The sequence below is a fragment of the Rhipicephalus microplus genome, chromosome X (genome assembly GCF_043290135.1).
Source record: "Rhipicephalus microplus isolate Deutch F79 chromosome X, USDA_Rmic, whole genome shotgun sequence".
NCBI lineage: Eukaryota > Metazoa > Arthropoda > Arachnida > Ixodida > Ixodidae > Rhipicephalus > Rhipicephalus microplus.
This window is the reverse complement of record NC_134710.1, coordinates 479478084-479490792: the sequence shown is the minus strand read 5'-3', so window position 1 is coordinate 479490792 and position 12709 is coordinate 479478084. Positions and strand designations below refer to the sequence as shown.

The 12709-nt window shown below is 44.3% G+C and overlaps 1 protein-coding gene across 4 annotated transcripts in view; it reads right to left on the bottom strand.

The window, feature by feature from the left end:
* Positions 1–12709, bottom strand: part of LOC119160794 (serine/threonine-protein phosphatase 2B catalytic subunit 2) — a 124580-nt gene that overhangs the window by 35293 nt on the left and 76578 nt on the right. The gene's annotated exons all lie outside the window — the stretch shown is intronic.

Genomic DNA, 12709 nt, shown 5'->3' with positions numbered 1-12709 from the left:
ACCAACCAACAAGGACACACGCACTACTGAAGCCAGACCACCAAGACAAGGACGAGACAGACACAGCTAGACAAAACAAAATTGTGCACTTACGTGTCATGGTTATTGGGGTTATCGCGCAATGGAGGGGGCAAAACATAAGATGAAAAGAAAAACAAACAGGAAAACCAGTGTCAGAAACGAAAAAATGCACGCTCTCATCCACATGTTAAAGATGAAGCTGGCAACCACCCACACGCACAAACAAAATTAAGGTTAACAGAAAACTCAAGACAAAAAAAGTGCTAAACAATTGCAAAAGCTTTAGACACGCACGTGCCCTATCTCTGAAAAACAGGTTAACTCAAAATGCTGCAGAAAGGCACGTGAAATTACCCACTATAGTGCAAACAGATTTGATCCAAGCATGAATAGACCGATGAACCAAACTCGCACAGCAGTTGCGAACAAAATCCTAAGAACGTTGGGCAAAACTCTGAAAATGCAATATGTCCTATGCCAGAAAGGCACCTTTCCAGTGGCTATTCTGAAATTATTCAGACTCATCAAGGGAACTTAACTGGCACATTGACTATTGAGCTGAAAATCAGCGAGTCTGCTCATTTCAAAGCAGCAAAACCCTCAGCATAGCTCATCTAATCATGCACCAGTTTCACCCAAGGAGTGGCTACATTCACATACGTTTTGAACACCGATGAATAAGGGTCCCCGATTTTGCTGGGGCAAATCGAGGTTAGCAGCCGTGATCTCATGAATTAACTATTCTGCACTACAGCTAAAATGAAATTGAAAATAATTCACACATTGTCAGCAACTTTTATCTGTACTTCTCTGATCACAATTGACCATATCGTCAAGAACAAGCAGTATATACTGTGTTCACTTGAATTCAATACATACCTTTCTTTTTCTATAAGACAAGGCCTTAAATTTCTTGCTCGATATGCCATACTCCTATGAGAAGGGTCGATAGAGTACCAATGCCATCACAAAATGGCGATTGAGCAAGTTTGTGTGTTCATGTAGGTTTGGTTCATGCTTGACTGCTAACTGTGTAAATTGTATCTGTTCCCAATGAAGTCAAAGCAGTGATGCTATTTGATCGTCATGGAAGCTCATGTAAAAAAAATTATTCTGTATGCAACACATAGCTGCACTGCACTTTTCTTGTGCGCCAGTGTATATGAGTAGTGCAGGTCGACCAGGAAATTTTTCTATGGGGCACAAAGTATTGGAACCCCAGAAGATAAATTGAGCAACTTCTTGAAATTATTAAGGCACATGATTGAGGCTTATACAAAAGTGATCTGAACCCTTTTAAAGTCAATAATGTGCAGGCTGTTACACACTTGAGGAAAAATCCGCACACATGCCATCACATTGCGGTGAGCCGCTAGGCGATGGCAGCAGCACACGCACGCTCAGACGCTCATGAATGGTGTCGTTTCCTAGAAGCGCGTTATGCTCAGGGGGGATGAGCGCGAATTTTGTTACACGAGGAACCGAGCAGATAATTTTGACTAAATGTTGTGCGATGCCAACCTCTCGATCCCTCACTGGCAAAAGTGGGCATTTGTTGGACTTCTTTTTTTGACAACTTGCAGCACTTGTTCTTTCAGTGAACCGGGGTAGCGGTTCACTGAAATGAATTCATAAGGCACCAAAATTAATTCATGATGTACCCCTGCCCCTGAAAGTAGCACACTTCATGACACTGTGGTCACTTTGTGCCACTGTAGAGTTGTCCACCAAGCATGGAACAACCCACAACCCATGCGAACACATTAAAAATAGTCAAAAAATGTACCTCATTGCTTGTATGCTTGAAAAGCAGTTGTGCATTTGTCATGGGCTCGTCTGGTTTTTTCATTGGCGTGTAACGGGTAGTTCATAATCTGATGCAACGTCGGCACTCGCGCTTGAGCAGATAGTAGTTTCATTACAAAAGAGTGCACGCTAAACTGCAGCGATGTGCGTAGAAGTAAAAATTGTGGGAGGGTGCCACCAAAGGGTCAAAAGGGGGTGCTACCCCCTTTTGCCCCCTTGGTGGATTCGCATACGATAAATGGACAGAGACAGGCAGACAAGCTGTCCTCTGTTCACTGAATTCAAATGCGTTCAAAAACCTGAAAAATGCTCATGCTCACTGAAAAATGCTTACTGAAAAATGCTTCGCATTTGATAAGTTCAGTCAATGTCAAAATTTCGGGACTCCTGGGGACCATCGAATCGTCCAAAAAGTCAGGCACTCAAAAGAAACTAATTCCCGCTCCTTCTCTTTACTTTGCTCGAGTAGTCAAATCCCCCAAGCCATATCAAAAATGGCTCTGAAAGAATTCCAGTACACTCATCAGACATTTCAGCGCTCACACAGGCTCTCGTGAATATGTTCGGTAACTGTTAAGAACTCTGCAAAATTTTGTGCTGATCGCCTTTCCTAAATTTGTGTCACATGACAATCGGCGCTAATATGAGCAAAACACGGAAAAGAAAGAAAGCTCTTTCGCATGACAGTGCCATGGCTCATAGATGCTACGCCAGTGGAGACATGTGGAGGCTCACCAAAAACTGACAATCATCTCGTGTGTATGCACGCAGTATTGTACCAAGGCCTCTTATTTAATCAAAAGGAATGTGTGCTGCTGTATGAGGCCGATCATTTTAGCGGCGTGCAGGATGTCACTTGAGCTCAACTAGTATGCAACTAGTATGCAACATATGTGTGTGCTTACCGTAGCCACTATCGTTCATCATCCCCATTCAATTCCAGACCACATGCGAGTATATAGATCGTGATCTGCTTGCATTCGGCCAAACAACACATCCGTGCGATGCACTGAGCAATCTTACATTAGGCAGCTGTGAACGTCGGGGACTCTTAAAAGCACACAAGATGCCTGCAACTGTAAATGGCCACAAGTAAAACCAAACAGTTTGCTCAAGATGCTTGGCTTGTGCGAATAGTGAATTTAAGCTTTGTATCGAATTCCAAGTGAATAGTGACTTGGTTTAAATAACTTCTAATCGAATTTGAGTAGTATGCACCACATGTAGTAAAGAAAATTGAAACAAGACCAATGCTAAGACCATTCATTTTGATTCAAAGTGAAAAGAACTTGGAATAATTGCAGGATCGGACTTTCGGTAGAATGCACATAACCCGTAAAAGATTCCAAGTTTTGAAATTTACTATATTTAAAGTACATAAGCCGGCATAACACTCTTTTAAACTAAAGAAATGATGAATCGATTCGCGGGTCACATATTAATTTAACCTTGAAGTGGCGATTTATGCCAGTGCACATTTCCCCTAGATGAGTGTTTTTTATGGGTTGCCACCCCTCCGCTGCAGTGAAACAACCGTTACAGAGGGTTACATGTGGACCTAATACACTTGAAGCCCTTTATAGGAGGCATGCATGGGGCAGCAGTTCTTGTGCCTTATGTGAAGTGTCTACTATAAGCAGGGCACCACGCCTGCATTTTCTAATCAACACCTATTTTCATGCCGGCACACCGATGTCTCTTATACCCATCTGTCTCTTACATCAGTTTCTCTTATAAAGGGGTTCAACTGTATACACCTATTCGCTCATTTCCAAGCAATCGAATATTCGCACAAGCCTAGAAGATGCGCACCGTAATAGGGTTGTCGGTGGTTAAAGGGATACTCAGCAGCTTCTCAAAATACAAAAAACTAGTGCAATATTCTCTCCGGATAATTCTTGTCCTTCTTGCGCACTTTTGTGACGCAGGCATTCGTTGCCACATTTTCTATAGTGTAAATGCTTTCGGTTGGTCTATATACGCGAAATAACAGATATGATTTGTCTCCTGCACTGTTTTGCTATGCAACCGCCCATCCATTCTTCCTTGTTTCACAAGAATATCTTGCACAATCAATCGATCACGCTTCATTTCATGTGTTTACAACTGCACAAGAGGCGAAGACGGCATGTAGTGAAGAAGCCCAAAATTCTGATAGGCTCGAATGCTTAGTGCCCACATTGTTCACGTGCTTTTATGAATTAAGGGGTGAGGAGGATGCATCACATGTGCGAAGAAGAAAAACGATCCGCTCATTTTTGAACACAGGGTGGTGAGTGGCCTTTTAAGTCTTACCATACACCTACTCGTTCACTTCGAAGCAATCAAATATTCGCACAAGCCTAGAAGATGCGCACCGTAATAGGGTTGGCGGCGACTAAGTCCTGCTGCGCATTTATTGCCAGCCGTTGTCACGCCTCTGCGAATTTCCTGTGCTTATCTGTAATGGTGTTGCCGCACATTCCATGACAGCAGCCATCTGGGTGATGTGGCAAAGCTACCTTTTCAGATCCCCTATGCTTACAAACGGCAACTCGCAAAAAGTGCCTCTTCAATCCTACAAAATGCTTAACGTGGCAGCAGCGGTGGCTTCAATTAATGCCATTTTGAACCCGATATTCGAGCAGGATCTCCTAAAAAACACCCGGGCTGCACAGAACACACAGCACAGTGAAAGCTGAAGGAGCGGTCTTGCTAGAGCACATTGTAAACTCCCTTGAGGCAGCTACTGCAAGTACACTGGCAAGATAGCTGCTACCTTAAATAATTACAATTTTGCAAAGAATTCTGGTATAAAACAAAGTGTTACTCTCAACTGACATCATTTATTGCGTTACTCCACTCTGTAAACAGCAGATACCAAAAAAATCATGCGCAGTGTACAACATGCACAGCAACCACCTAAATTACATCAACAGAGCACAGGCAATTTTTCACGAGTCCGAGTGAGCCCCTAGCACGAAATATATTTCTTCAGCGAGTTTTGGAAAGCTCCATGTCTTTTGCAGACCTACAATCACGACGCCAAATCCAAACATAACTTCAGTGCTAAACAAGGTTACACAAAAAATGCTAATAATGCATTGTGAAACCAATGACTGTACAGAAAACATTAGTGCTAATTCTTTAAAACACTTGACAATTGCACCTTCTGCACTATTGAGCTAAATGGGCACCTGTCTGCAGGGAATGCTAGTGTTTTTTAAGGCTTGGCATAGAATCCCAACTGACCCACGCACACATTACCACATGAGTGGCACCTTGTAGAGCACACCAGCACTGCAATCTTCGAACTTCAGGTGCTTATTTTCACATTGGAGTTGTCTATTTTTTTACAATTACAGTAAAGCTTGGTTATGTCAACCTCACTGGGACTGTAAAATATCTTTAAATGAAGCGAATTTTCGAATTAACGAAACGCACAACCGGGACGTAAGGAACTTTGTTTTGTGAAAGTAATTGGAGGTGGTCATTTGCTGTGCCTCCTAGTTTGTGGCTCTAAGAGTTCACTGCTGTAAAAGTGTACACGACGCCTGACCTTTTGCTATTTGTGCTCTACAGTGAAAACTCCCTAATAGGTAGCTGCTGGGAAAGGCGGCATAACTATGCAATAAACATACCGTATTTACTCGATCCTACCGCGCCCTCAATTGTAACGCGCACCCGATTTCCACGACAAAAAAAAAAAAAAAAAAACGTAAGACATCGATTGCAACGCGCACCCATTTTTCTCGCTGGCCCGCACGATCACACCACTCAAAAAACCGACTCCTTTCGGGAGCGTCTTCCATTTAAATATGAGGTACGGCGAAGCTTGTGCCCATATGACGTGTAACAGAGCATTGCCGTCACTGTAGTTCTATCGTGGACCGATGTCAGCCCGCGAACTTGCTTCGCCCCCTTCTCGACATATGCGGTGCCAGGCATGTCGAAGTAAAGAGGCGTCTGATCGGCATTCCCGATTTGCCCAAGCAGGTAGCCGTTGTTGTGCCGCAAGTTTAGGACGAACCTCTGAAAGCTGAAGCTTTTCATCGTACTCCTCCGCAAAACTTTTCGCATATGCCCGTTCCCCTTCGGAGGGAAAAGCCTTTCCTCTTCATAAAGTTAGTTAGCCAGCACCTACTCGCTTTAAACTGGCTCCGCATTAGACCTTTTTCTAAGGCTAACTGCATAGCCCGCACTTGGAGCAGTTCTGTCGTCACGGGCCGCCGTGCCGCTTGCTGCTCAAGCACATACTCGCCGAGCAGCTCTTTAATTTGCGGAAACCGACCTTGCTGTGGTCCACTGAAGCCTTTGCGTGAAGCTTTGCTGTCGACAATCTTCTGCTTTTGTTTCAACCAGTCCCGCACGCACGTTTCGGGAACTCCGAATGACCGCAATGCAGCCCGATTTACGTCCGTTTCGGCACACACGATGACTGTTTTTTAAAAGCGGCACCGTTGTGCACTCGTCGAGTTTTTGGAGTCGGCGCTTCTATGCCGTCGATGCTAATACACACCAAGATGACTAACTCCTCAGCACACGTATGAAGTGCCGCACATGGGAAACACATAGGCAGAAATGGCCGACGCGTCATGCCGACGCTCGTAGGGGGCAGCCATTCGGAATGCCGATGGCAATAGAACGACCGTATTCATTTTTTTTTTTTCCGTACTCGATTCCAACGCGCATGCGATTATGAACTCGCTTAACCGGAAAAAAGGTGCGCGTTAGATTCGAGTAATTACGGTACTATGCATTAACCACAAGCTACAAATTTGCATATCCCGATGAGTGCCATTGCCGCCAACAAACCAATGAACACAGCACTACAGCAAATATTGCCTAGAGTGCCGCTCACAAAGCCATTTCTGCCAAGGTGCACAAAATATTCCGTCACTCTGGCACGACCATTCAATAGCAAGCAGCGGCGAAGTCAAAGAGCATTTCGAAACTACTGCAGGGTACGGGATACACAGCATGGTATAGCGACAGAACGGGCATAATTGGCTGTCTGTAATACATGTGCTCTTCAGCCTGCTTCTAAGCGAACACTGACGCAGTTTTAACACGGTACGGTCTCAGAAAGCCAAGTTATCTACTCGCTAGTTGTATGCAGTGCTTCGCCTACTTGGCAAACACAGTGCCTGCCAATCCACTTGCTGTAGAATACGCCCACTTTACTTCAGACCATGCACACATACGGAGAGTAGGTTGTTGGGTTACGCAGCGATGTCGAGCTTTCTGCAAGTGATGTACACTGCGATACTTTAGCAGTCCTGGCAGCAGACGGATGCGCTTTTGGGCTGGCTTTTAATAAAAGCGTGCAGTATGGTCACAACAGCGCTATTCTTGCTGCCCCGTACACTTGGTAACAACAATACAGCAAGATTTCTTCGTGCCCACGACCCGCAAAAAATCTGACAGCAAGCTGCTTGCGTGTCTGCGAAGCGTTGCGCGCTCGAACACGGTCTTGCACAACAAGGCGGCAGCCAATGGCGGCCCAGTGTGTTCAGGTAGTCTCCTATTAAAAAGGTGCAGAAGGCTTAAAGTAGTGCAGTACATGCTACGAGTCCCTGTGCACTTATAATAATTGAATGCTGCGGCTGCTGTTTATGGTCAAGCCCTTTAATTTGGTGGAACGCTTTGAACCCTCCATTGGGCGAAACCTGGTGTTATTTCACTGCATTACATCAGCTAGCGAGACTCCTTGCCCAACGTGATGCCTGTACAGGTTCTGACTGCGATAAGAGTTTCAAGCACAGGCGTGGAGAACACCAAACTGCCATGCTGAGTGCCTTGGTTCAAACACCACTCGAACCTTGCCTCTTTATTTCTTCTTTCTCATTGTGTGCGACAGCTACACCAACTAAATTGGCTATTGTGTCTTATTACAGGTTTCACAGTAAAATCGAACGAGAAAACGTTTTAGCTCTTTTACATTGAATTTATGGGGCCACAAGAGCACAATAATTTTCAAGCAAGTCTGAAAAATTGCACAATCAAGTAACAGGCAATTAATTACTTGGACACCCAACTGGAATTCGCATTCTATGAAGACAATTTTCGCTTCACATTTTTTCCCTGTCTACACAAATGCATGCGATAGTATTATAATGAAAATCCAACTATACTTTCAGCTGTTTATTTCATTAAAACCTGCGAAAACTGGGTACATGTTAGATTCAAGTAAATGTAGTATTTGAGCTTTTCATCTGGGTGCACCTTACATGGATACCCCGAACAATCTTACCAACTCAAGATAAACGCTGCTCAACAACTGCTTCAGGATTCATGACATCTAGTTAAAGGTCCCATGACAATGAAGTAATGTTTACGTTGTCTGGTTGTCCTGTGTGCGTCCGTGCTTCAAGATATAATTTGCTTTTCAAGATACTGAATGGCACCAGACGAGGGCTCCTTTGTTTTCAGGCTGCTCTCGAGGTGCCTATGGCTGTCAGGAATGCTTTCCTTTTTCTAGAGAAGGACTCGTACCAAAGCACCCACATCGTTTCATTTTTTACCGCATGTGGGGCCCCCCCTCTTGGAAAACTGCGCTGTCAATGTCAATGTCACCTAAGCTTGAGCACAGGTGATCTTGGGTGCTGCAAAGCTGTGGGGCACTAGTTCCTTACAATTTCAAGCAGGTGTTTTGAAGAATGCTAAAATTGCTAAAAAATGCTACCTCTTCTTGTACGATACATTGAGCATTTACAATTGAATTTCGGCATATCAGACAAGGCCACAAACTGCAGTAAAAAAAAAAAGTTCCCTGTCAAGCCATACAAATGTTGGCATGCATTTGTGACATTCCAATAAGCTTGTCAGTACATGAAGGTTCTGTTATGAAGAATAGTGCATGTACACAAAAATCTCGCCATTAAAATGCGTGCACAGCTTGCAGCAATGCTGCCCCAACAACCACAGTTTTATCAAGCTTGGTTTTCCAGGATCTGCCTGCACTTGCCACACTGAGATGAGTTGCATTTTACTGGCCCTCAGATTTCAAGTTTCACACATCATGCACTAAAGAGACCAAGACAAACAAACCAATTCCAAATCTACTTGCTTGGCCAGGGTGCCCGCACTGTCGAATATTGTCACCCTTTCATTACTTCAGTTGACCTCAGTAACCATATTTTCGCACGTATAACCCGCACCAAGAATGGGAAAATTTCAGTGGCAAAATTGGGGTGCACATACTACGCGGGATTTTTCTATCATTGCAGCCTCACAGCAATGAAGGTTAAGTCACAAAGCCCCTACGCAGTTGCATTAAGTAAGCTAAGCCTTTTTCTGTCTCACTGATACCACTCGATCACGACATCTGCGTAGATCGATCTGTTCTGTCATCACCAGTATTCTTCGGTGCCAGTCAGTCACCACACAACAAAAGCTAATGGCCATCACCAAGAAATTTGAAAATCACAAAGCGGGAAGACTACTCACAAAGCGGGAAGACTGCATGATGTGTCCTGAGTACAGCAGTGGGTGAAAAAGGAGAGCTTAAAACCGAGCATGGCGCTGTCTTTTTGCCCCAGGACCAACGTTTACCATGAGGTGGAGGCGTAGCTAGAGAAGTTCACTGAAGAAGTGAGAAGTAGGGGTCGTGCCGCATCAACTGGGCTGACCCAAGTAGAAGCGCTGCAACTATTGAGGGAGCTAGGGCTACCTCATAAGTGCCATGTGAGCCGTGGATGGCTGTGTGGCGACCTCACGATCACACACCAGCAGCTAGACACCCTTCGCCATGTTTTCAGTGAAATGTTATCGCGTTGCGTGTGGGAAAGCGAAGTGGTGCAACGGTGCCCGACCGAGCTGTAGTGCTGCACAATAGCTGAAATAAAAGTTAGTTGTCCTTCAGGGACGCACTACTCGCTTCCTTGTGCAGACTTCCAGGCGCACTAGCTTCCGGCACAACAGCTGCATTGCTTCATGAAACTGCTGCAACGGCTTCAAACGAACGGCGGACGATGTTATGCCAATGCTTATCGGCTTCTCACACTGATAGAACTGATGATGGCCTTGAGTACAACCGTGCGGACTGCTGCATTGCTTCATGAAACTGCTGCAACGGCTTCAAACGAACAGCGGACGATGTTATGCCAGTGATTATCGGCTTCTCACACTGATAGAACTGATGATGGCTTTGTGTACAACCGTGCGGACTGCGGCTGAAGTGAGAGCTCTAGCGAGAGCAGTAACAATCAGTGCATTTTACTTGCTAAATATAAGCTTTTTCTGTCTACATAGGTGCTCTGTTGCTTGAATAGAAGAAGCTTTCAGGCAGCCTCTCTGTGTATCAAATGTGCGAACAATACACCAGGTGTTTTTTTGTTTTTTTTTTTCAGTTGCCTTGTAGGGGTGCGGATTTTATGCGGACGGGTTATGCATATGAAAATACGGTAAACATCAACTAGACTACGATCAATTTTATCTCCGTATTGACCACATTCGAAACGGCACCCATGCAATATGCAAACCATCAATTCTTAGTTTATCAATGTGAATTACCAGAACTCGACTGCTTGGTGCCGAAAGCAAGCACACACAATAATGGTGCGGATCATAAGCTAAATGAAAAATGGTTGGACGCTACTCCTCTACGCATGTCAGCATTGCAGCACAGCTGGTGCCATCACTAAGTGAGGCTGGAGCTCAGTTTGATTCTCTCAAGAGCTCTGCCACAGATTACAAGCATGCTGCTTATTCCATTCGGAAAGTGAGGCACCAGAGCTTTCTCATTGATTTGCAGCCTACGAAAGACAAGCAGCACTCGCTCCATACACAGGAGCAAGCAAAACGTAGAGCAGAGCTTTTTTTTTGTGTGTGTGAGAAAGCAACAATGACAAGAGCACAGGCAAGAGAAGCCAAGACAACCAGTGCCTGCAAAAAAGCTCCACAAAGAACAACCCCGGTCCATCCCAACATTGCAGTAGTTAGATATAAGGCATGCCGCAAGAAACTGCAGCACAATGCAGAACAGGAATGCCATCTCAATGTGACTGTCGACTTACCACCACATCACTTTTCTTTGTCTGCATTTCTTGTTGCAAATGATTAAGACGAGCTGAAGTGACACAGAAACTTAATTTTTACGCGTGTTCCACTCTCATCTATTTTTGCTGCTTGCTAGTTCACATTAACATCTTATAGGCAAGCTTAAGTGGAACAACAAATCTGTTTAGATTCAGAAATTGTCCTCTTAAAATTTTAAATGATGTTACCTTTACTATGAGTGGTTTATTAGAACACAAGCAAATCAACGTCAAAGGTCCATTTTTTTTAGTTCATGCTGCAATCTCCCTTCGTTAAAGGACAACTCCGGCAATTTTTAAATGTTCATGGATGTCAACGAAATTCACTGGGTACATTCATTTGCATACTTGTACCATTCATGCCAAATGACAGGCTTGATAGTTTCACAAATTCTTTCCGAAATAATTTTGTAGCTTGTCTCCAAACGCCCACCTCGCTTGCCAGAATTAATGGCAACATTGTGTACGTGACATTGATTTCTTGCAAAGCTGAAGTGACGAAACTGATGTGTCCCTGCAGCATCTGCTTGTATGATACGGATCGCGTGGGTTTGGCTAGTGCTTCCTTGGTTGAGCGTGCGATTTCCTTTTCCGTGATGGTCAGCATGCGATGGGTGGCAAGTGGTGTTTGTTGCGTTGTGGGCCGCATACGATTTGCCATGTATTTAGCATAACAGCGTAAACGTTTCAGCCGATCGTTGCAGGCACAAACTTGGATGGCCTGGACAAGTTGTGCCATCTGGCAACATCATGAACAATTAAGCAGGTTCTGGCAAAGTATTACATAGTACAGAGAAATGCACTCAGTGGAGGTTTGATTTTAGTATTGTGGCTTTTATTTTCACATTTGTTGAGCCTTCCAGCTATTGGGAGTGTGACAAGAGTGTCTCAAGAACATAACATCACCATTGCCCTGACATGGTCAAAAAATCACCGGAGTTGGCCACTAAGTCGTAGATTTCACAGTGTATTTTTTTTTTCTACTTTGGTGCGGCTGACCCCAGTAAATGCCACAGACATTGGTGCCACTTGCCACAGGTGGTGATTCCACATTCCTGCTTAAGCCACGAGTACTGCACTTTTTTTAACCTCTCTATAAATAAGTACACAGGACCAATGCCTGTTTTGTGTACTTGATCTTTTGCTTTGAACTTTTTGGACGCTGCTTTACTATGTAAAAAAAAAAAAAGGTTTTCCAAACCTATCAGGGGGGGTGGCATATCTATTCTTCTAGCTCAAAAAACACTCCGTATACCGAAAATGAAAGTGGGTCCCAATAAGAGGTTGTACAGTACACATCACATCATATTCTATTTCTTTCCATTCAAGGGGCCCTGAAACACTGTTTCAAGGAACCATGGACTGAATTCACTGGAAGAGCTTATTGCCTGACAAATTCAACGCCACAAAAATTTCAAGAATCCATCCAGTGCGAGTGGAGTTACAAAGGTTTGTCACGTGCTGCAATTGCATGCTTTCTTCTTTCGTCCCGACGAAAGCGCTGGAAGCTAAGCAGAGAAGGATGGGAGGGGCAGACAAAACACGTCACCTGCGCCTTGTGACCTTGAGCACTTTTTCTGTTTCTTTCTTCAAATAAGTTACTTTTTCAGTGTGATCGAGCGCGCACGCATGACACAAGTAGCGGCCTCCCGCGGTGATTTCTGTAACAAGCAGCGCACCATGCTCAAATGAGCCAATGGCTGATAGATTGGCTTCCTACTTCCAAAAGTGTGATTTTTGGGCATATTTGTGATTTGTCGAGAGAAGAAAAAGCAATTTTTAGCCGATTTAGATAATTTACTGTGAATTCCAGGCCGCGCTGCACTATAATATTTGGCTCGCGTGTTGTCGGAAGCCTTTACTAC